Genomic DNA, 23,328 nt, shown 5'->3' with positions numbered 1-23,328 from the left:
AGGGATGGAAAGAGCTATCAGGCTTGGTTCTCTTAATTTCTCATTTTTCCAATCTTAAATTCAGTTCTCCATATTTCTACAGCAACTAGCATTTTTTAAAAAAAATGCTCTTGAAAGATATCTAGCACTTTCGTGCAAATTTATCCTAATAAACACACATTTGTAGGCAGTTTTAACTAACGTACACATTTTTTGCAAGCCATTTGTAAACATATAATCCATTTTTGTATGTTATTTTCACAGATATATTTATTTTTATGCACACTTTGCCCTAACATATGCATTTTTGTAAACATTGTTTGGTTGGCGAATTGCATAGCAAAATTCAGATAAATATGAATTTCAAAGGATGGTTAGGTTTCGGTTCTCACATTGTTTGGGAAAGTGCAATTTTGATTCAGCTTGAAATGCAAACTAAACCATTTCCTCCTCCATCCCTCTTATAAACATGACAATAGGAGATACTCTTGACTCTGCAGCTACTCAAGCAAGTTTACAAATTATGCAAAATTCTGGCAGGACTATCTGTCCTTCAGTCTGATTTTGACCCGCCATCCCAAAACACTCCCTCTGCATTTACTTACTCGCCACATGGCACAAGTTGTTGATGATTTAGGGTAGTCCAGGACTGTCTACCGTACTTGCGAATAAATCTGGCAATTTTCATACTTATGCACAGACTTTTGGAACTATGAAAATGTTAGGATCTGGGGAATGTTTTGTTTTGTTTTGTGCAACCATGCAAAATGTGCAAATTTGTGACATCCAGATTTGAAAAATGTCCTTTATAAACCATAAGGAAACAAAACATTCCTTTTTGCAGCCGATATTTCAAAATGCCTTTGGCAGGGCATATCACCGGACCTCATGGAAAAGGCATTTGGCTCTCCCATTCCCCTTCTTCTGTATCCCTCATTCTCTTAATGCAAAACAGACTCTATTTCCCTCTGCATCTCTACTCACTGGGGCTAAGCCATAAGTGGAATGAGCCACATCAATCAGAGGACTTTGGGCTCTGCATCCAGAACAGAGGTTTCAATATTATTTTTAATGGGTTGGAAATGCAACTCAGAAATAAGAATCCAGGTCCAGGAGCAGCCCACCTGTGACTCAGTTGGCTTCCTTTCCCTTTTATGTTACTCTCCTATCTCTTTGAGCTGGTTTTATGGATGCTAATTATGGATTTCATTGCATTGTTCAGCAATGAGACACAAGGACAAATCCCACCACCACTCCCAGCCTGATCTGAGCCAGGACTTCCTTGTCGCAACTACATTTTTTATCACAGGTGCAAAGGGGCAGTGATTATAGAGCCACAGACAGAACTCATGGCTTAGAATCTAATGCCTGAACCTGTGCCCATAAACTGCAGGCCCCAAACGAAAATAACGTCTGCTGAATGTCCAAAGATAGAGAGGCCATACATGTCCGAGAAGAACATTAGTGAAGGGAATGCAGGAAACAGCCTTCTACTGAGTCAGACCCTTGGTCCATGTAGCTCAATATTGTCTACACTGACTGGCAGAAGCATTCCCAAGGGTTTCAGGCAGGTTCTCGCGCAGCCTTACTTGGAGATGCTGGGGGTTGAACCTGGGACCTTGCGGGGATTGCTTGAATCAAGCCCATTTAAGACACAAGCAAATAGCTGTGGGAAGGAAGGAAGGAAGGAAGGAAGGAGTTGTTGATATCATAGGCAGAGACCCAGGTTGTCTTGGGTTTTTTGACAGGCAGAGAACAATGGTTTTATTGAAATCACCCTGGATTATTAACCATGGTCTGAACTTGGCTGCCAGATTTGTCCAGATTTGGACATAACACTAAACTGTGATTAGAAACTAGAAACAAATGCTTATGATTTTCTTGTGGCCATGCCAGGGGGAAGAGGAAATGCAGAAACCTGAGGCTAATGCAAAACATAACCCTAAAAGACTGTAAGCACTGGCATCTGTGTTCACACTATGCTTTAGCACAGGGATAACCAACATGGTGCCCTTCCAGATGTTGTTGAACTCCAACTCCCATCGCTTAATGTTCAGGGATGATAGGAGTTGAACAGCATCTGGAGGTTGCCATGTTGGCTACTCCTGATTTAACACTATGTCCAAACACAACCAATGAAACTTAGTGCTTCACTTTGATGAGATCATACCCTTGGCATTAGGAGTCTCAATGCCAGAGGTAGTATTTTCTTGGCGTTAACTAGTGCTGGTATTGAAGCCACCACCATAATCCAACAGACATATGTGGAGAGCAGAATGACATATTACTGAGGATTGTACCAGGAAGACACTACATGGAATCTGTTCAGTGGCATTCTGTCAGAGGCAATTCACATACATACCTGTCCTTAGAGAATAGCAGTAGTGGTAAGCTGTTATTACCCATTAAGGTCTACTAGCAGAGGAGGTGTACTAGTAATTTGCATCCCAAAAATGTGGGAAGAAAAACAGTGCATTTCCTTATACGTTAAGTGAACGTTTCCACACACAAGCACATACACACAAGGTCTGGGGTGCCTCTCCTTACTTTAAAAAGTGTTGTTTTCAGTTTTTTGGTAATACATGAACTTCAAAAACATACATTTCCTTGAAATCCATCCTGTATTCACAATCTGGCATCACAGATGTGTGCATTTGCATTTTTGCACAGCTCAAACCCAAACCATTTGTGTAAAGTGCCAAACATTTCCTCAGCAAGACAGATTGTACAAAAGGTGCACTTGGCAAACAAATCCCAAGGCTGGATACAGATTCTGAAAACATCAGTAACTGGCAACCTGAACCTGTTGGCAAGAAAATGGCTGTTCTTCAAACAGGTACTACAGTTTAAGAGGCCAAATGAATTCTCATCCAGCCAGCATTCTTAAAAAGGTGAGGGGGAGGACTCTTCCAAGATGTTTAAAAAAAAAAGATTGTCGTTGATTATTAATAAAAGATGACAACCAGAACAATAACAGAACTGTTAAGCGATACCAGCCTAGAGAGATGCAGAGATTTTCCAGATGGAAAAGGCCATTGAGTCACCTCCATCCATCCCAAGTGGATCAGAATTATGCCCTACAAGATCATGATGCTCCGTGAGTGCTTTTCTTCCCAGTCAGCTGAGGAAGAATGTTCAGTATCCTGTTGGTTTTCACATCTACTTCACTCTCCCTGTGTCTCTCTTGGGGAAACTCTTTGCCTTATTTGGAAATGATACAGAAGAAGCAAAAAATAACAATAATAACAATCTGGTATCTCCTCTGGCAGTGCACCCCTGCTCATGTCTCTGTCTCTCTCTCTCTCACACACACATGCAACAGATTAATTTCCAAAGAACATTGATCAATGGATACTTGTTCGCTCTGCACGATGGCAGAACCAAGGTTGTAAAGAAAACTAAAACATGGCACTGTTCAGCTGAAAGGCAACCGCCATCTATACCAACGGGCTCGACCACTGCCAGAGATGCACTTAGCCACTATTTCAGATGCTTCCCTGGGGGAGAAAACATGAGAAATGGATAGCAGCTGGACGATGGATGATGAGAGGGGCCTGAGGTCCTTAATGGGGAACTAAGTGGTGTCTTTGTGTGGAGGAGATTGTGATGTTTGGTGGGTACAGTGCTACTGAATATGCTACTGAATGAATTACTAGGAGGCACTTCTGCCTACACCGAGGGATGGATGAGTCTGTCCATTTCGTTTTCTCGCAGTTTCCTATTTTTCCAAGCTTACTTCAGTTCTCCACATTCCCACATCAGTTTGTAATTTTTTTTAAGTCCTCAGGAAAATGCATCAGCATTTTAGTATGAATTTCTTCTAATATATACTTTTTTGTATGAAATGTCCCCAAATATAGACACTTGAGCAAAGCAATTGCTATAATGCATTTTTGTATTTTATTTTCACTGGTAATATGCATTTTTGTACACATTACTTGGCTGGAGAACTGCGTTGCAAAATTCAAAGGAGTGCAAATTTTACAGGAGGGCTACGTTTTGGTTCGCATATTGTTCTGGAAAGTGTGAATTAAGTAGGTTCACCTTTAAATGTGAAAGAAATAGAATTTCATCGCCATCCCCACCTACAACCCAACCTGCAGTAGTCTGGATCACAGCAGTAGACAACAAAATTAAGCCCCAATTATTAAAGAGAAGATGAGTTCTGAGTACGGTTGGGGGGAGAATTTCAATTCAGTTCACATTTAAAGGTGAATCTACCTAATTCACATTTTCGAAAGCAATATGCAAACCGAAACCGAGCCATCCTTAAAAATTTACACATCTCTATGATGCAGTTCTCCAGCCAAGTGATGTGTACAAAAATGCATATACTGTGATATAAATATGCATATATTAGTGAGAATAACACTAATAATATAAATGCATTACATTAGGGGAAATTGCTTTGCAAAAATGTGTATATTAAGGAAAATTGCATCCAACAATGTATATATTAGGAGAAATTCACACTAAAATGCTGATCATTTTTAAACAAATCACAAACTGATGTAGAAATATGGAGAACTAAACTTAAGACTGGGAAAATGAGGACCTGAGAGAAACCAAAATGGACAGATTTGCTCATCCCTAGTTCTGAGTTAAAACTTATTTTTTAAAAACTATTTCTGATCATGGGTTTTGTTATAGTCTCATATTAAAAGGTGTAATATTGGGTGTGTTTTTTCTCTGCTGCGATTGTGAGAAATAGTAAGAGCCTTTGTCCTGGTGCTTTGGGACAGTGAGCCAGGACACAGGGACAAATTTAGGGGCAAGTAGCCTAGGCAAATGCCTATCGCATGAGAGAGGGAGGCTTGGAGGGGGGCTGGCTACCATCATAGGATATCTATTCAACTATTTATTTATCTATTAACTTATCTACCTATTCATTCATTCTGTTTAACAGTTGCCCAATAACAATCATGCCCACAGCAACATGCAAACGCTACAGACTACAACAATCCACATAGATAAAATTCTGTAGAGTAGTACTCACACACTCACACAAACACACACATCCTTTTATTTCAGAGAAGGAGTCTAAAAATCGTGGCAAGCAGCAATTAATACCAGGCCTAACAAGTTCCATAGGATTAAGCAGCTTCATTAAAAGACAGCCATAAAAGGCTTGTGTGACAATAAATAGTATTATGCTTGGTGCTAAAAATACCTTAAAGTAGGTGCCAGGATAATAGCTTCGGGGAAGGCATTCAACAAGTGAGGAGCTGCCACCAAGAAGACTATTTCTCTTGCAGTCACCTGGCAGATCTCAGCTTGAAAAGGCATTCGGAGAAGAGTTATCTCTGGACTTGGGTAGGTACTGTGCATATAGGAATTATCTGTCTCAGGGATGGAGACCCTTTTTTAGGCCAAGGGCTGCATTCATTTTCTGGGGGCCACATGGCAGTGCTGGGCGAGGCCAGATGCAAAAGTGGGAGGAGCAATGGATGTAAAGTTGAGTTTTGTATAGTAGGCCATTTTCAACACACACATCTACCTCTCCATCCTCCAACTCAGACAAGCAAGAGGTATCATCAGAGTTCAAGGACACTTTCCAGCCAGGCAAAAACATGCAGGATGCGAAACAGGGCTAGTGATGGTTGTGACCTAGGGAGAGTTCTGAGGGCCGCACAGAGAGGCCTAGAGGGCCACATTCATTCCCTAGGGCTGAGGTTCCCTGCCCTGTTCAATGTTCTCAGCAGCTGAAACAAATAGTATTAAGCAAAACAGCTGACATGTTAAACCTGCATGGCCAGCAGCATGTTAATTCACTTTTCTTTTTAATTTGTGGGGAAGTGATGTACATCATCGGTGCCCATTTCACAAATGGGTGTGTGCAACTGAGTGGCATTGTAACGAGATCCATGCATGCATATTGCTCATCTTATCTGACAGGGATAGATCACACATGCAAATTGTACATCAAAGCTAGGAAGTGGCCTGCAAATTCAGTAAGTAGCAAGGTACTCAAAAATTGAATGGAGGGTACACTGAAGATATTCTCCATCTGGGACACCCTTTGGGCCCTGTCCCAGGTAAATCAGTGTCTGTTATTTTGCCCTTGAGAGAGGATTCCAAGATGTCTTTTGAAACAAAACAAATGTAGAGCATGCACTCCCTTCTCTTCTGTAACTATAAATGTCACTGGATGCATTTAGTCTGCAGCTATTCTATAACAGAGGCATGGTGAAATCAAACATTATAGTAAACACTCTTGAGTTTTAAAAGACTGAGGCTGCAAATGGAATACTTACAAAGGAAGTCGGCTGCCTTGAACACAGCAGGACCTTACCTCTAAGTAAGCCTAAATAGGATTGCACAGTTACATCCTTAGAGGTCTGGACAGTGTGGGTATAAATATAGTTACTGCGAGGCATATATACAGTCAGACTCTTAAAATAGCAGCAGCCACTCCATGAGGCTATAGCAGAGAGACAGAGGGGGCACCGCAGGGCTTGCATCGGCTCTGCAGAATCACCAGCTCCATTAGGTTCCTCCCCATGACAGTCATCTAGCAGAAGACAACCCATCAGGTTGTAGCAGAGGGGGAGAGAGGGCAGCAGGGCCTCTCCATTGGCCCAGCTAAGAGACCAGCAGCTTTTTGACTCCTCCTCTCCTTGAACTTTTTCCATTCCAGATGTATTCTGTAACTAAGACCCAGGTTCTGCTTTCCCCCCACCTTCTCCTTCCCAATCCTTTTTCCTTTTGTGTCATGTCTTTTAAATTGTAATCCCGATGGCAGGGACTGTCTTATTATTGATATTTGTACGCCACTCTGGGAACAGTCTTCTACCCCCCCCCATATGAAGAGTAAAGCGAAAATACCTTTAAATAAATTAAGCAAACAAACAATGTTGACACAAAACCATTTTTACTTATTTTTAAAGAGTTTAGTCCTCATTCTTTCAGGGTGGAACTTTAATGTTTAGATATCACTCCATCATTGGGCAACTGCAGGCAAATCTGTCAAATTTGGGCTTGTCATTTTCCCAATCTTAGATTCACTTCTCCACATCAGTTTGCAATTTTAAAAAAATGGTGCTGATTTCTCCCAACGTACACATTTTTTAATCCAGTCTTCTGTAATATGCATATATTTGCAAAGCACTTTCCCCTAGTATAATGCACATTTGTATGCTATTTTCAGAAATATACATGCATATATAGGCACACTTTAACATAGCATGTGCATTTTTGTACCCATTACTTGGCTGGAGAACTGCATTGCAACATTCAGGGACGCGCACATTCAGAGTTGGCTGTGTTTTGGTTCATGTGTTGTTTCAGCAAGTGCAGATTAAGTAGGTGCATCTTTAAATGTGAACTGAATCCAAGCTGTCCCCCATCCCTAGCAACAGGTCCGGCTCCAGGAATGCCGGGGCCCTTAGGCATCAGTTTGTTCTGGCCCCCAGCATGTGTGTGTGTGCGCGCACGTGCACACGCATGCACACACACAGCACCCCCCAACCCCCACCTACCTGTCTCCTGTCTTTTACCATTGCCCTTAACAAAGATGGCGGCTGCGGTTTCCCTAAGGGGATGATGCCTCCGCCGCCATCTTTGTTGATGGCACGTGTGTGTGCTATGCATGTGCATCTCTGCCATCAACTAACATGGCGGGAGGGGCTTCAGTACCTTAGGGAAACTGTGGCCCCCATCTTCATTAAGGGCAATGGTAAAAGACAGCAGACAGGTAGGTGGAGGGGTCTGGGGGGGCGTGGGGGGCCTGCGGATCGCAGAAGGGGAGCAGAGGGGCAGCTGAGGGCCCCCCTGTAGCTCCGTGGCCATCGGGCCAGTGACCAACCTGTCCGCCTTTTAGAACCGACCCTGCCTAGCAGCACTGTGACTCTCCATCACCTAACCCCAGCCAGTGCAAGAGGCACACCAGCATCATGGACGCCACATTAGGAATCAATTCAGTTCACATTTCAAGCCAAATCTTTCAAATCTGCAACAACATAAGAACTGAAACACAGCCATCCTTTGAAATTGGCACTTAATTCAAATTTTGCGATGCAGTTCACCAACCAAACAATTTTTCAAAAATGCATACGTCGGGGGAAAGTGTGCGTAAAAATAAATACAGGAGTGAAAATAACACAAAAAATGCACTATATGATGTAAAATGGCCTGCAAAATTTGCACACGAGTCAAAACTGCCTACAAAGCAGTGTTTATTAGGAAAAATTTGCACTAAAACGCTGAAGAAATTTCATAAGGATTTTTTTTAAAAAAATTGCAAATTGCTGCAGAAATATGGAGAGCTGAATTTAAGATTGGAAATAATGAGAAACTGCAAGAACAGAAATTGACATATCTTCCCATCCCCACTCCACATATAGGGGGCTACACCAAAGAGGACCATGTTTTGTGTTCTCTCTCTCTCTCTCTCTCTCTCCCCTAATAAGACTCTACCATCAAAAACCTTTTCTTTCCTCTGCCAGGAACCTAATTCAGTAGGTTCTGGCTGCTTTACACCAGGGTTGGCTCTCCAGACGCTGCTGGACTGCAAGTCCCATTGTCCCTAGCCATTGGCAGTGCTGGCTAGGGCTGATGAGAACTGGAGTCCAGCAACATTGGGGGGGCAAAGCTTCCCCAGTCCTGCTTTACATAATGATCCCTGCCCCAGCTGCAGAATGTTTCTACCCTCATCAAACAAACAGAATTTGCCAAGACCAAAAATCAGCTGTGGACACGGATAAATTATTCCATGTGTCACTGGAGTAAAAGAAAAGAACAAACACGCACACAAAATGGACAAAGAGCTAAAAGCAAATTGTGTGGCCAGTGGCAGAAGGGAGGACACACAGAAACACTCTTAGAAACACCCTGAGAAAAGGCATAGCTCAGTCTGCAAAAAGCCCCAGGTTCATAAGGAAACTGGCTGGCAGACAAGGAAATGATTGGATTAGAAAAACTCATAAAGAGGAGTGAACACATCTATTGACTAGCCTTAGATTTCCAGATTAAGACAGATGCTCAGACAATATACCATATAGGTTATAGTAACTACAACTAGGACGTAAAAGGAGCCCATTTTGATATAGCACAATATTTTCAATAGTGACCACTGAAGAAGACGTGATACAGGTCGAAACGCATATGGTCCTTTTTGGCTGGTCCATGACCGAAATAAATTCATTCATTCATTCATATGGTCCTTTGCTAAATTGACATTTAGCCAAGTTTCTGTATTACGATTCCGCGTCTGTGTTAGAATTGCTTGTTAATATGTGGGTTTTTTTAATAATATGTTTTTAACCCTTTTTTAAAGATGTTTTTAAAGCTTTTTCTTTTTAAATGTTTTTAATGTTGTTTTGTTTTAATGTATTTTAAGGTCTGTTTTTTATGATGTTTTAAAGTGTTTTTAGCGTTTTTGTTTGCCTCCTGGGCTCCTGTTGGGAGGAAGGGAGGGATATAAATGAAATAATAAATAAATAAAGAATTTACTGTGAAGTTAGTATGTTAAGGTATATATGTTCACAAGAGATTGTGGATGCAACACAAACCTTCCATCTTCACATATGACGACACAGGTTATGGGATAAAGATATTTGTTTTAAGGTGATAATTTATATATTTTTAATACTTGATTTAGTATACTATTATTTATTTATTTATTAGATTTATACCCACCCTTCTTCCCAGTAGCAGCCCAGGGCGGCACTTTGCCTAACTTTTAGTACTTTGCTCAAACTTTTTATTTCAATTTTTGTAAAGGTTTGGTGGTACATTAGTCTCTGACATCACCAATGAAATTGATTTCAGATAGCTGGAAAATATCCCTGCCTGAGACTGTGGAGAGCTGCTGCCTGTCAGAATACTAAATCATAGAATCATAGAGGTGGAAGGGGCCTATAAGGTCATCGAGTCCAACCCCCCTCTCAGTGGAGGAATCAGGCTAAATGTATAAAGCATTGTCATATGTTGTGTGATGGCAACGCAGAAAACATCTTAAACACACACATAGCACAGACTCAAAGCTTAGAGGAAGGATGGGGAATCTGCATCCCTCCAGATGTTGCTGGACTCCCAAGTCCCAACAGCCCCAGCCCACATGGGCAATAATCAAGGATGACGGGATGAGAACGAACTTCATTGAAACAGGCATGGAGAATCAGCCTCTCTTAGACTTTTTGTCGAAAGATCAAAATAAAATGATGATACTGGGATTTGATGATTAATTAAGACAGCTTATGGAGAAAAGGGATTTTGTATGTATATATATTAAGGGACAGGTTTGATGTATATTATATACTTATAGCTGATCTGTGACAAATCGGAAGTCAACCATTTTATTTTCATTTTTTGTTGTAATATTGTTATGTTTTTTCTTACTTTGTTTTGTTTGTTTTTGGAAAAATTTGAATAAAAATTATATATAAAAAAAAAAAGAAACAGGCATGGAGAATCCATGGTTCAGAGGCCAAAACACAGTCAGCAATCTTTAAACCCACTGATTCCCAGGAGAGTCAAGCATGCACAATTCTTGGCTGGATTGTGCTTAGAATATTTCCTTTCTAGCACACTAGTGAGTGCCCTAAAGGCATTACAAGTTAGGGCTGGGAGAGAATTTAGATTCAGTTCACACTTAAAAGCAAACCTTGCCAATTCCCACTTTCCAAAACAATACACAAACCAAATACACAACCATCCTTCGAAATTTGCACTTCTACGAAGTTTGCAGTACTGTTCCCCAACAAAGTAACATATACCAAAATGCATACTCTAAGGTAAAGTGTGCATAGGAAAGCATATATTAGTGAAAATACAGTACGTAACATACAAAAATGCATTATATTAGGGGAAGCAGCCTGCAAAAATGCAGACATTTGGGAAAATTGCATATAAACATGTATCCGTCAGGAAGAATTCACACTAAAATGATGAATTTTCTTAGGTTCAGTGGGGTTGGGAATGTCCCCTGCCTGAAACCCTGGACAGCCACTGCCAGTCCATGTAGACAATGCTGAACCAGATAGACCAGTACTTTGTCTTGGTTTAAGGCAGATTCCTAGGTTGTGCTATTCCTCAGCAGCTCAAGTGAAATTGAATGCCTTCACCCTCCTAATGGCCCCCTCCCCCCACAGACCACTGGAAAATTGCTGAGGGTTCTTGGCTGACCACTTAATGATTTTTCTGCCTGTTGTAGCCATTGTGTGCTGTGTTAAATGCTGTACGGATTTTAATACCATTTCCTTTTATTTCTTGTATTTTAATATATTACAATTTGCATTCCATAGGCCTCAAGTGGCAATACAATAAAATACAAGATGGGAAATAAAAAATAGTATTAAAAATCAACATGAATACTTAATGCAGACATGCCATTAAGTTGCATGAAGACCTGCATGAAGTTCGTGGACCACTGGTGGTCCCTGGGCCACAGTTTGAGAACCCCTGCATTAGAGGAAGAGTCATAGTTCAGCGGCAAGCAATTTATAAAATTCAAGAAACCTAACCTTACAAATCCAACTTTCTAACCACTGCACTGCGCTGCCTGTCAAGCCTCGGTGCTGTTTCCTGGGGCAGGAGCAGAGAGCCATCATGCAACTGCCCTGTCTGATCCACACACTGCCTCATGATGGAGCTGGACTGGAGGCCATATAATGACACAATTGCTTGCAACAGTTAGTTAGTTGCTTCTAATAATGAAAGGACAGGACAAGATGTGACCAAATCTCTGCTTGCACCACTAAGCGATAGCTTTAAAAATCAGTCCATTGTCCTGATGTAACATCAGTCAGAGCCTACCCTGTTGTCTTAAAACCTGACTTAAATTAACATCGGTCCCCACCCCCCAATGCAAAAGGGAAGGGCGAGGGAGAAATTAGCATCTTCTGAAAAAGAGGCCAGATTCCTTTAGTTACGAAACACAATGGAAAGAAACCAGAAGGAACACAAAGGCACTGAGAAAACCTGCATCAGAAAGGGCTGTCAGTGCTCAGTCCACTAGCCATTCTTTGCTTTATCCTGCAAGGAGGAACTTTTTCTTCCTTAAAAGCCACAATTCAGGGGCGGCTCCCATTCATTTCAATGGGGCTTCTGGCCCAGGAAGGGCTTGCCAACAAATTGTGCCTTCAGCTGCCTGTTTCTGCAGCAGCACCACCCAGGCGCACAGAAGCCCACAGTGCACATCCGATGCAAACCACAATAGCTGTCATGAATCCAGGGCCTCTTGACTCAGGTTTGCTCACCAGAACCCAAGGCAAAAACACCTCCATATATGGCACAGTGTGATATGATTTATTTGGCCTATGTACTTATGTGGGCCCACCACCGTGCCGCTGAGATTATTTGACTTTTGACGCCTAGTTTATAGCATCTGCTTCTTTGCCACAATGCTTGTTTACTCAGTTCACCCAATCCACAATTCAGGATGGGTTGTTTTTTTTTGTCATTTTGTGTGTGGGGGGGTAAGGTTAGTTAAAGCTTGAAAAGGAGAGAAGGGCTGGTATTTGGCCAGTCAAAAAAGGGGGGGAAAGTTTTTCACAGGTCAAATATTGTCCAATAACATACCATCCAACATTTTAAATATGAAAACAGGAGTATGGTTGTAGCACTCCTCACCTATCACATCCATACCATCCATTTAAAGCATCTTTTTAACACTTTGAACAGTCATGGATTTCCACAATGAATCCTGGGAGCTGTAGTTTGTCAAAGGTGTTGAGAGTTGTTAGGCGACCCCGGTTCCCCTTACAGAGCAGCTGTTTGCAGAGTGGTTTAACCATCAATCCCGCTTTCCCAGGGAATTCTGGCTCTGTGAGGGGGATAGGGGGTCTCCAAATAACTCTCAGCACCCTTAACCAACTACAATTCCCAGAATTCTTTGGGGGAAGCCATGACTGTTTCAAGTGGTATAAGTGTGGTTTAAATGTACAGTGTGGATGTGATCCTATCTTGTACAAAGGATTCACTTTCCAAACCTCATCCTCTCCAATATTACACATTGCTGCAGGATCTGTTGCATTTCCTCCGCAGATGTAAAACAAAAGGCTCCTAGTTCCTTGGGGTAAAGACATGCTAGGAAAACATCATTCTCCTTCAAATTACTTCTACTTCACATCTCCTTCTATTGGATGTGGAGTGGTTTAGTGCCAAATTTCAGAATGGTGTGTATTGGACAGTGTGTCTAAAACTTAACCCACCCCAAAGGCCTGCCTGAAGAGTCAGGTTTTCAAGGCTCAGCAGAAACTCATTATGGAGGGGGCATGGTGGATGTCATTTGGGAGGGAATTGCATAGAGTGGGTGCCATGATTGAAAAAGCCCTCTCCCTAGTTCTCACCAGTCTAGCTGATTTAACTGGTGGGCCGAAGAGGAGGTCTTTTGAGGCTGAACAGAGGAGAGCTTCTCTCTGTGAGTGAGCATGGCAGTGGCTGATGTGTCTTTTTCCCATTGATGGGGGGGCACGCCATACCATTTTTGTGACCCTGTCCCTTTCTCTGCTTGTTTACAAGTGGCATTCATTTTGTGTTACATCACACTCCCATGGCAGCCGTTTTGTGACTGGCGCCCACAGCACTTTCTCAAAATTCCAAATGGGCCCACAGATCAAAAAAGGTTGGCGACTCTTCATGCGGAACATTGAAATAACACAGTTCCTGCCAAAATGATTTACATTCTTGATGCAATTCCACATAGCAACATGTTCTATACAAGTGTATGCAACCTCCTTAAAGAATCCACAGGGCATAACATGTACACAGGGCATACCACATTCTAGTATGCACTCAAAGTATCAGCATGCATAAACTGATTGAGTTATTTAAGATATTTATATCCCACACCATCAACCCCTTATGGGACACACACACACGCACAAGCTGACCTGCTGCACTAGAGCAAGTGGGGCAAACCTTGGCCCTCCAGATGTGGCTGAACTTCAACTCCCATCATCCCTGGCCATTGGCCATGCTTCCTGAGGCTGATGGGAGTTGTAGCTCAGCAACATCTGGAGGGCCAAAGTTTCCCCACACCTGTGGTAGGGTGACAGAGTGCTTCAATCCACTTTTAATTGCAAAAATACCCACACTTCCAGTATGCACTTGAATGAATCCCTCCCACAAAATAGTGACAGCCTTAAGACACTTGTGGCACTTTTTTTAAAAGATCAGAATCTTGGAAAGCTAAGAACCAGGCCTAGGAAGCCATCACATCAATAGGCCCAGGGTGAGACAACAAGGCAGGATGTAAGCAAGGAGGCTTTCCTTTCCCTTGATCGTCCGCATTTGCCTAGAGATGATGAAGGGCTGGACGCAGGATGTGGCTTTTCACAAGAAGGTTTTTAAATCTACGTCCTGCTATTCAACCAGTTTGTGGACTAGGGTGTCTAGCAGACCAACAGCATACCACCAAGAGACCCAGTGATTAGATACATTAAGAAACAGTCATCTGGAATGCCTTTGATAAATGTTTAATAGCACCCAACCTGGTGCTTTACAGGACCTTAATCCCAGCCTAGCCATCCTAAACCCCTTCACACATTCCAATTGCATTGTTTGGGTGCCTCACATGTCCTTGAGAATAGCACTTGGTATGCAAAGAGATTCATTACCACTGATTTGATCTCACACAATGTGGCTGTGTGTGGGTTTGTGGGCAGGGTGGGGGTGTTTTAAATGCAGTCCTACAGCAGAATGCCTGTTGTTCCTGTGCCCTATTATCCCATTCCAGAACAAATCAGCCTGCTTGATTAAAAAAAAACCTCCTTGTTGCCATTTTGTAGATTTTGGGGGATAGCTTTTTAAATTAAGAAGTACAGAATTAAATATTTTGAAGTTTTGAGACCATGTGCCAAATCTTATTTGCAGATCATAGCATTGGGCTGGTAAATAAAGAAAAATGCTCATATGATGCAGTCCAGTTCTTGGCAACTAATTTCATGTAAACTGTAGCCCTATGCTTCATGTTGTGCCTGTAATATCTAGACATATAATAGAGAAATCATGCATTTTTAAAAATAATCTTGGGCAGAGAGCTTTGTTCAGTGCTGTAGCATCTGTGAATCCACAGAATTCTATGCACCCAAAAGTAGGAAGCTGCCTTATACTTTCAGACCATTTCCAGGGTGTCAGACAGGAGTCTCTTGTATCTGGAGGTGCTGGGGATTGAACCGAGGACCTTCTGGGTGCAAAGCAGATGCTCTGCCACAGAGCTGTGACTCTTCCCTCCCACTGCTGGCTCCAAAATTCAGGGGGCCCTTGGCCAGGATCCTGTTTCAGAAGTATTGCTAAAGGCTAGAGTACCTCTGAGCACATACAGAGTGCCTTTCTCCCATACCATGCAACTATGCATCATGAATTTTAGAGCGGAGATGGAGACTCTGTGGTCCTCCATATGTTGCTGGACTCCAACTCTCACTGGCTGGGGCTGATGGGAGTTGGAGTTTTTATGTTTTTTGTAAATCTTATTGATATATTGACTTTTAAATGTAAACCGCTTTGAAGTCATCCCGGATGAAAAGCAGTACACAAGATCACCAAACAAACTGCATCTGGAGGGCCATCCATTTATTAGGCTAACCTGTGGCCTTCCAGATGTTGCTGAACTACAATTCCCATCATCCCAAAACATTGGCCATGCTGCCTGTTCAGCAACATCAGAAGGGCCACAAGTTTTTCAAATGAAACTGTCCCCTTCTCTCCTTCCCTGCCCCCAAGTCATTAAGTGCTACTGATAATCACAAAGCCTATTGGCTCCTATGTTTTATAAAAGCAACACTGCAGGAAAATACCAGATACCAAATTTGCTTGCAAACTTCCATGAACAACCCGTTGAACAGGCAGAATCTCTGGGTGGACCCCATAGTTCCTGCCTCATCCCTCAACATCATACCTAACACCTGAGCACCCCTACCTGAAGATGCCAGAGTTTGAATGTGGACTCTATTTTTAATGCAAAGCACGTACTCTGCTAATGAGCTATGACCCATCCCCCAAAACATAGCAGGCTGCCCTCTATCAAGCCAGAGCATTGATGTAGCTAGCTCAGTATTGTCCACATAGACAGAAACTCGCCAGGTTTTCAGACAAGAGTCTTTCACAGCCTTAGCTGGTGAGTGAACCTGGGACCTTTTCCATGCAAAACAGATGCTCTCCTACAGAGCAATGGTCTTTCCCCTTCTCACTGCCTGAGGGCCCATTACTTGCCCTCTTCTGTTCTGCCCAATCCATACAGACACCCAGAGGGAGAGGAAATCAGAGGTTATTCCACATTCCTGTCACTGCTCACTCATGACTCATCCTGACGGCCTGTTGCATTGAGCATCCTTCCTGATTTGCATGCACAAAGCTTATGCAGAGGTTAGGTTCTGTCTGCTCTTTATTGAGCACTTTTTCTGATTTGGTTGCAGGGAGGTTACGCAACAAGAAGCAGCCATCCTGATTTGCTTGCAGGATTTTTACCGATCTTCCCATTAGGAATGGGTGAGAAATTCAATTCTGTTTGCATTTCAAGCCAATGCTATCAAATTTTCCCTTTTCAGTACGAGAACCAAAACACAGCCATCCTTCAACATTCGCACTTATTTGAATGTTGCAATGCAGTTGGCCAGCCAATATTTACAAAAATGCATCTGTTAGTAAATAAAAGTAAATATACAAGTGAAAACAACATACAAAAAATACATTACATGATGAGAAATGGCTTGCAAAAATGCGTACATGAGTCAAAACTGCCTAGAAAAATGTATTTATTAGGAGAAATTCACACTGAAATGCTGGAGAATTTTCATGTGGTTTTTAAAAAAACTGACAGATCTTTCCACGCCCCTTCCCATTAATCATTCATCCCCCACTTCTCAGTGCATTTCCCCCTCACTTTCCTAACTACAAAAAGTCAATTTTTGTTCCAAACAGATTTGTTGCTGTAGGGAGACAACGCACTTTAATCCACTTTAATTGACCAAACCTACATTTCTCAATATTCACTTGAATGCCTCCCACAAAGTAGCAATAGTTTGGAGACACCCACAGGTAAACAGGGAGTGATAGCAAGGAAGAAGAAGAGCAAAGCCAGGGGGCTTCATGGATTGGCAGCGGCTCCCATTGTAAGGCAAAAGACCTGGCCGGTGCACAACAAGGCTGATCTCTGACACCAGGCCCAGTGCACAAACTGCTCACCCCTCCAAACATCCTATTTATTGTGTATTGATTATAGGAATGGGGTCCACTGGCCAGTGCCAGTTCGAAAGCATTCTATCACAAGTAGGCATGTACTAGAATTCTGCCCAGTTCAGATTTGGTACCAAGTTTCCCATTAATTTACTCATTTGCTCCTCTTTCACATTGGATTTTTATGAAGTAATTTTCCGTGGCTATTTTTGGAAAGGGATTTTTTTTAATGGATGATTTGTGCTCATGGTGGTATTGAGGTGGTTACACACAATCCCATTTTCAGTCCCTTTCAGTACCATTTGCACCTGCAAAAGATTTGGGGCAGACATAATACTATGTTTCCAGTCAATGTATGTCCCATAACTACCTCCTGAAATCCTGTAACTTTTTATCCCACAAATGTTACCGGGGGGGGGGAGTTATCCCACTTTCATTCCTCTATTGTGCAAGAGTATCCCTCCAGGTGGCAATAACACAAGTGGAACAACTAATAAAGTGGAATTACGTGTGGATGGTCCAGTATAAATCCACCACTAATGCACTATTATTGAGTCAATGACATGTTGCAACACACTTCTAGATCTTTCCATCCCAATATATATATATATATATTCTCAACTTCTAGCAATTCTAATGCTTCCTCAGTCCCTGGCATAGTGCTCCCCCTCTTATGGTTTTCAGAACCTTGTTCTGAGGCCAGTAACCCACAAAACCCTGAAGTTGCTTTCCTCAAAGACCTACAACCCTCAGGCCAAGAGTGCATATGTCTCATAGACTTTGCATTTGCTAACTGTTCTGAAAGAACCTGCTTTATGTACAGAGTCCCTCTTGAACACCAGTGCCTGTCTGCCTGCCCATTAGGCCTGCGTCCACCAGCTTTTCTTACTGATAGGGATATGGAGGGGGGCAGGCAATTCCTTTGGAGACAGATCTATGAAACTGGCACTTTCTGAACATGAGAAGAGAAACACAGCCTTCATTTGAAATTTGCGCTTATCCGAACTTTGCAGCGCAGTTCTCCAACCAACCAATGTTTGCAAAAATGCATATATTTGGGGAAAGTGTGCATTAAAAGGCATATATTAATGAAAATAACACACAAAAATGCATTATTTTAGGGGAAATTTCTTGGAAGTCTGTATGTTAGTCAAAATGGCATACAAAAATAGGTTTATTGGGAGAAATTCGCACTAAATGCAATTTTTTCTTTAAAAAATCACACATTCCCGCAGCAATGTGAAAAACTGGATTTTTAATTGGAAAAATGACAGAACTGAAATGGACAGATCTTTCCCCCTCTACTTTCTGATCCACCTCAACGTCCTCCCGCTCCAGCCTAACAAAGAGACCTTTATTTTCTTCCAAGGTTTGCTCCAGGATTCCGTTTCTGAAGTACTACTTAAAACTAAAGCATCTCTGAGCAACAACAAATTAACTTTCTCCTACCACCAGGTAACTACAGCCACACTCCCATACATCATAAATTAGAGGGTTCCAGGCCAGGTGGTATGGTTTTCAAATTAGCTCAAGCCCCTTCCCCCCCCCCTTAAATCATACTGCTGAAACTCATAAAGCCCACTGGCTCCCTCTGTTCTGGAAAAGCAAAACTGCAGGGAAATTTCCCTTCCCAAATCTGTCAGCGAGCTAGCATGAATTACCCACGCAGTATGTACAATGCCTTTGGCAACATCCCTATGCCAGTTCCTGCTCAGTATCCGCAACAGTTGCACCAAATGTCTGAGCAGGCTGTTCAGCAGCTGTACAAGGGTGCTGCCTGATATGGAGCCTCAGACCGTTGGTCCATCTCACTCAGAACTGTCTACGCTGAAAAGGCAATGGCTCTCCAGAGCTTCAGAGAGGGCTCTTTTCCAGCCTAACCTGGAGATCGCCCGGGACTGAACCTGGGACCGTCTGCATGCAAAGCATATGCAGTCCCAATGAGCTACAGTCCTTTCCCCTAAGTGCTTATCAGGTGAATCAGCACCTGGGTTAGTGCCACGGGGGCCCTTTTCCCATCCACTTATCTGACTTCCAGCTGCAAGGATAACTGCAACAGATGCTAGATGGTAGATGCAACGCCAGGGCTCCGTTGCCTCTCTCAAAGCCAAAGTAGATATTATTTTTATTGCATAGCTGGCAATCACATATAGTTTTATTTTTTTTAAAAAGAAAACAAAATAATACTAGGAACAGAGGGCCATGGTCTTCCTCAGGACCACAAACCATGAGGAAGAGAGTCAGAGTCCAGCATCATCTGAAGGGGTACAGGTTCCATACTCCTGTTTAATATTGTGCACCTCTGTGTGAAGATATTTCTTTCTTTTTTTGAACTAGAGACACTTTTGGTTTATCTCTGTTTCACATTTTTCCAATCTTGTTCAATTCCCCACATTTCTGCCCCAGTCTGAGCATTTTCTTTTTAAAAGTCCTCATGAAAATTTAGCAGCATTTTAGTGTGGATTTTTCCTAATTGTACATTACTGCAATTTTGTGTAATATGCACATTTCCCCAAAGCAATTTCCCCAAATGTAATGCATATTTTTATGTTACTATCTGCAATATATGTATGCACACTTTACCCTAGTATATGTATTTTACTACACGTTACTCGGCTGGAGAACTGCACTGCAAAATACGGAGGCGTGCAAATGTCAAAGGAGGGCTTTGGGTATTATTTCATCAAGTGTGAATTAGGCAGGTTTGCCTTTAAATGCAAATAGAATTGAATTTCTCCCCTATCCCTACTTTTGAGATCTTTGATATTCACACTATTAAGAGGACCGACATCTACCCCACGGAGATGACAATCAAAAACCCAGCACAGAGGAGATGACAGATAAGGAGAAGGGAGATGAGGCAGAGGTAAACTGGGGGTAAAACATGCCTTTATTTCAGTTATGGAAACTTAGGTTTAATTGAAGCGGCAGATGGGAACTAAAGGCTCAATGGAAAAAGTGCTCAGTCAGGAGAGATTTGAATGAAGTGAAATAATAGCATGCAAGTGCTGAGAGACACACAGGCAGGAGTCACCTGTGAGAACAGGACACCTTGGATAACTAGGAATGATCTCAACCCTAAGCCTTCAACATTCATGACCAAATGTGAATTTTCTCTCTCTAGGAACATAAGAAGCTGCCTTATATTGACTAAGACAATTGGTCCATCTAGCTCAGTATTGTCAACACTGACTGGCAGTGGCTCTCCAGGGTTTCAGGCAGGGGACATTCCCAGCCCTGCCCGGAAATGCTGGGGATTGAACCTGGGACCTTCTGCATGCAGAACAGTTGCTCTGCCGCTGAGCCATGTCCAGTGCCGGATTTAGGAGCAAGCCAAGGAAGCCATGGCTTGGGGCTTCAATGTTACCTCTAAATATGCTGGAGATAACAAATATGTTTTATTCTCATTTAAACTGCTTTGGTTGAAATAACCTTTCATAGAAGTAGTAAGACAAAATTCTGATATAATGGGGGCCGGCTGTTTTAATTGTTTTGTTTTTTTATTATACTGTGATTAAGAAATCTGATTTGTTTAATTTATTATGTTTTTTAAAAATATGTTTTAACATGTTTGTTTTTCCTTGAAACTCAGGGAATATTCTGTTTAGTCTATTATGTATATTATGTTTTTCCCCTTGTATTTCTTGTTCTTAGTTTTATATGCAGTGTTTATATTACGTTGATACTAAAGAGAATGTTTTGTTCAGTTAACGCTATTTTATTGTTTTTTGTAGTTGTTGCTTTAAGATGTTTGGACTTGTTGTACACCGCTTAGAGTTTTATTTAAATATAAGTGTTATATAAATGGACTAAATAAATAAATAATAATAAATAAGATGCATCACCAAAATGTTGAACCCTGGCCTCCTTTTCCCAGTCCACCCCCAGCCTCATCAATTTCCCTACCACGGCTGCTGGACTACTCACTTGCTCAGCCTCAGCTCAGACCTCAAGAAGAGGCCATGGGAGTTAGCCTACCAACACATTCTAACATCCCTGCTCCATACCAGGCATCATTTCCACTAATCCCCTCCTTGCCACTTTCCCCTCCTCTTTATTGTTTATGGTATGGGGCCTCTGAATCTTAGGGCCTCAGCCTGTCTTAATCTGGCCCTGGCTACATCCCCTCCCAGAAGGAGAAGCCTGAAGGCCCATTGTCTCATTTTGATGCACACCTTTTTGTCATCACCCAACCTATCTCACTCTCCAAACTATACACGCATTTCAGAGTCGGAGAGAATTCCGCACTCCCTGGCAAAGCGGAGCGGGGAGCGTGACCTCCCAAACGGGTCACGCTGCGTCTTTCTGATAATGTGTTTGGAGACAAGCACTGAAAATCAGTCCACATCAAGACCATTGAAACACATTGTAAAGGAATATTTGTTTGTTTGTTTGTTTATGACATTTATATACCCCGCCTTTCATTTCATGATAGAAACCCAAGGCAGTTTACATATGGTTGCCAGGCGGTCTCCCATCCAGACACTGACCAGATCTGACCCTGCTTAGCTTCAGCAGGGTGCTGGCCTCATGTGCCTTCAGACCATAACCTGGAATAGGGGGACTTCAGACCATAGCCTGGAATAGGGGGATAATGTTCAACTGGTGCTACTGCTAGCAGGCACACAGAAGAAATTCTCCAAAAAGAGGGCTCTTGTTTTAGTGTGGTATCAGAAGCTGAAGCTCGGCTTCAGCTTGCTGTAGTATGGAACATAAGAAAAGCCCTGCTGGATCAGGCCAAAGGCCTATCTAATCCAGCACTCTGTTCTCACACTGGCCAACTAGACTGGATAAGCACCAGCTAAAAGAGCCCAGAGCAATGCTGCTTTACGCCAACACAGCCAACTAAATTAATTTGTAAAAGAACTGCTGCTTGGGAGAGGTGGAACTTCGTCTTCCTAGGATGCCATTTGCTCTGATCTGGACAATGTGCCCCTCAGCTCAGATGTGCTCAGGATCTGTGCGGGGACTAGTCTACTGTTGCTCAGGGGCGGCAGAAATGCACACACTGAGAAGCACCCCAGGTGCTGCTTAAGAGGCCCCAGGGATGAATCTTGGCTCAAATTAAACTTTGCTGAGAGCATTTTGAGACAAGGAGGGCAATCTCCAGCTTTGTCTCAAGCAGCGGTAGTAGCAACGAGCCCATTTGGCAATGTCTGCCAATGGAATGAAGGGTGTTTGGGCTAGAAGAATGATGAGGCTGGGTTCAGGCGAGCCGGATTTTAAAAAACCTTCCTGCCACCACAGACTTCATCTCTGGCCCTAGGCAAGACACTCAGGGCAGAGTAAAATGTTAGCTGCCATGTGCTTTTGCATGACAGACCTCTGCTACAGTCCATAACTATTTTGTGTCCCCTTCCCATAATAACTAGGCTACATTTTACCTTTGGGGCAGGAGGGACAAGGGTTTGCACTTTTGTCTTTTTCTATTAAGCTGCACCAAAATCTACTCACATCTGGTAATCTTTGTATTTTGATAAGTACGACATGTCTCTGTGTTCATCTGTTAAATGTTGGCAGGGGGATGGGTACAGAATCAAAAAGAGAGTCCAAAAGACAGAAAGCTGAAAATGCGCAGAGAAGATCTCTGTTAATGATGCACCCTTTGCATGTCTGTAAAATGCACCAGGCTCAAATATAAAAAAAGAGAAAGAGAGAGAAGAGGGTGGATTTATATACTGCTATTAACGTACACACACACACACACACACACACTCCAAACATCTATCATTGCCAGGAACAATCCTTATGGTAAAACTCTGTGTTCTTACATTTACCTTTGGGGAAAGTTTTGTTAACATTTCATGAGTGCAATCAGCCAGTGTTGTCAGTCTTCAAGGGTCAGATCCAGTGGTGCCATAAAGACCAGGATTTTAGGGCAGGAGGCTAGGGCCCCACTCTGCAGAATGAACAGCTGGGCCCCCAAAAGCAGCAGAGCTCGTTGGCACATTTTGAAGTAGGTGAAATAATATATGTTACCATCTAAAGGAGGAGGGGGGAAGGCATGGAAGACCATTCTGTCCAGAGTCTAAAATTACCCAACTCCGGTGTGGGGGTCCATTTTATTATGGTTTTGGATAGCCTGGGGCTCCTACTGGGAGGAAGGGCGGGATATAAATTTAAATAAATAAATAAAATAATATTATTGTTGTTTATTACTACATTTTTTACCCACCCTTCACTAGTAGGTCCCAGGGCAGGTTCTAACAATTAAAAAATAATAATTAAAAACAG

The 23,328-nt window shown here is 42.4% G+C and overlaps 1 protein-coding gene across 7 annotated transcripts in view; it reads right to left on the bottom strand.

Moving 5' to 3' along the window:
- NTN3 (netrin 3) overlaps window positions 1–23,328 on the bottom strand; it is a 214,450-nt gene that overhangs the window by 134,729 nt on the left and 56,393 nt on the right. For 2 of the 7 annotated variants that reach the window (XM_061599697.1, XM_061599701.1), the window contains exon 1: window positions 6,234–6,312. The exons of the other annotated variants lie outside the window; for them this stretch is intronic. The gene's annotated coding sequence lies outside the window, so the exon portion shown is untranslated. Of the gene's footprint in view, window positions 1–6,233; window positions 6,313–23,328 lie in introns of those variants that run through there. 7 annotated transcript variants of the gene reach the window in all.

This window comes from Rhineura floridana, chromosome 17 (assembly GCF_030035675.1).
Source record: "Rhineura floridana isolate rRhiFlo1 chromosome 17, rRhiFlo1.hap2, whole genome shotgun sequence".
Lineage (NCBI taxonomy): Eukaryota > Metazoa > Chordata > Lepidosauria > Squamata > Rhineuridae > Rhineura > Rhineura floridana.
The sequence above is the reverse complement of the archived record's forward strand: the minus strand, read 5'-3'. Positions and strand labels throughout refer to the sequence as shown.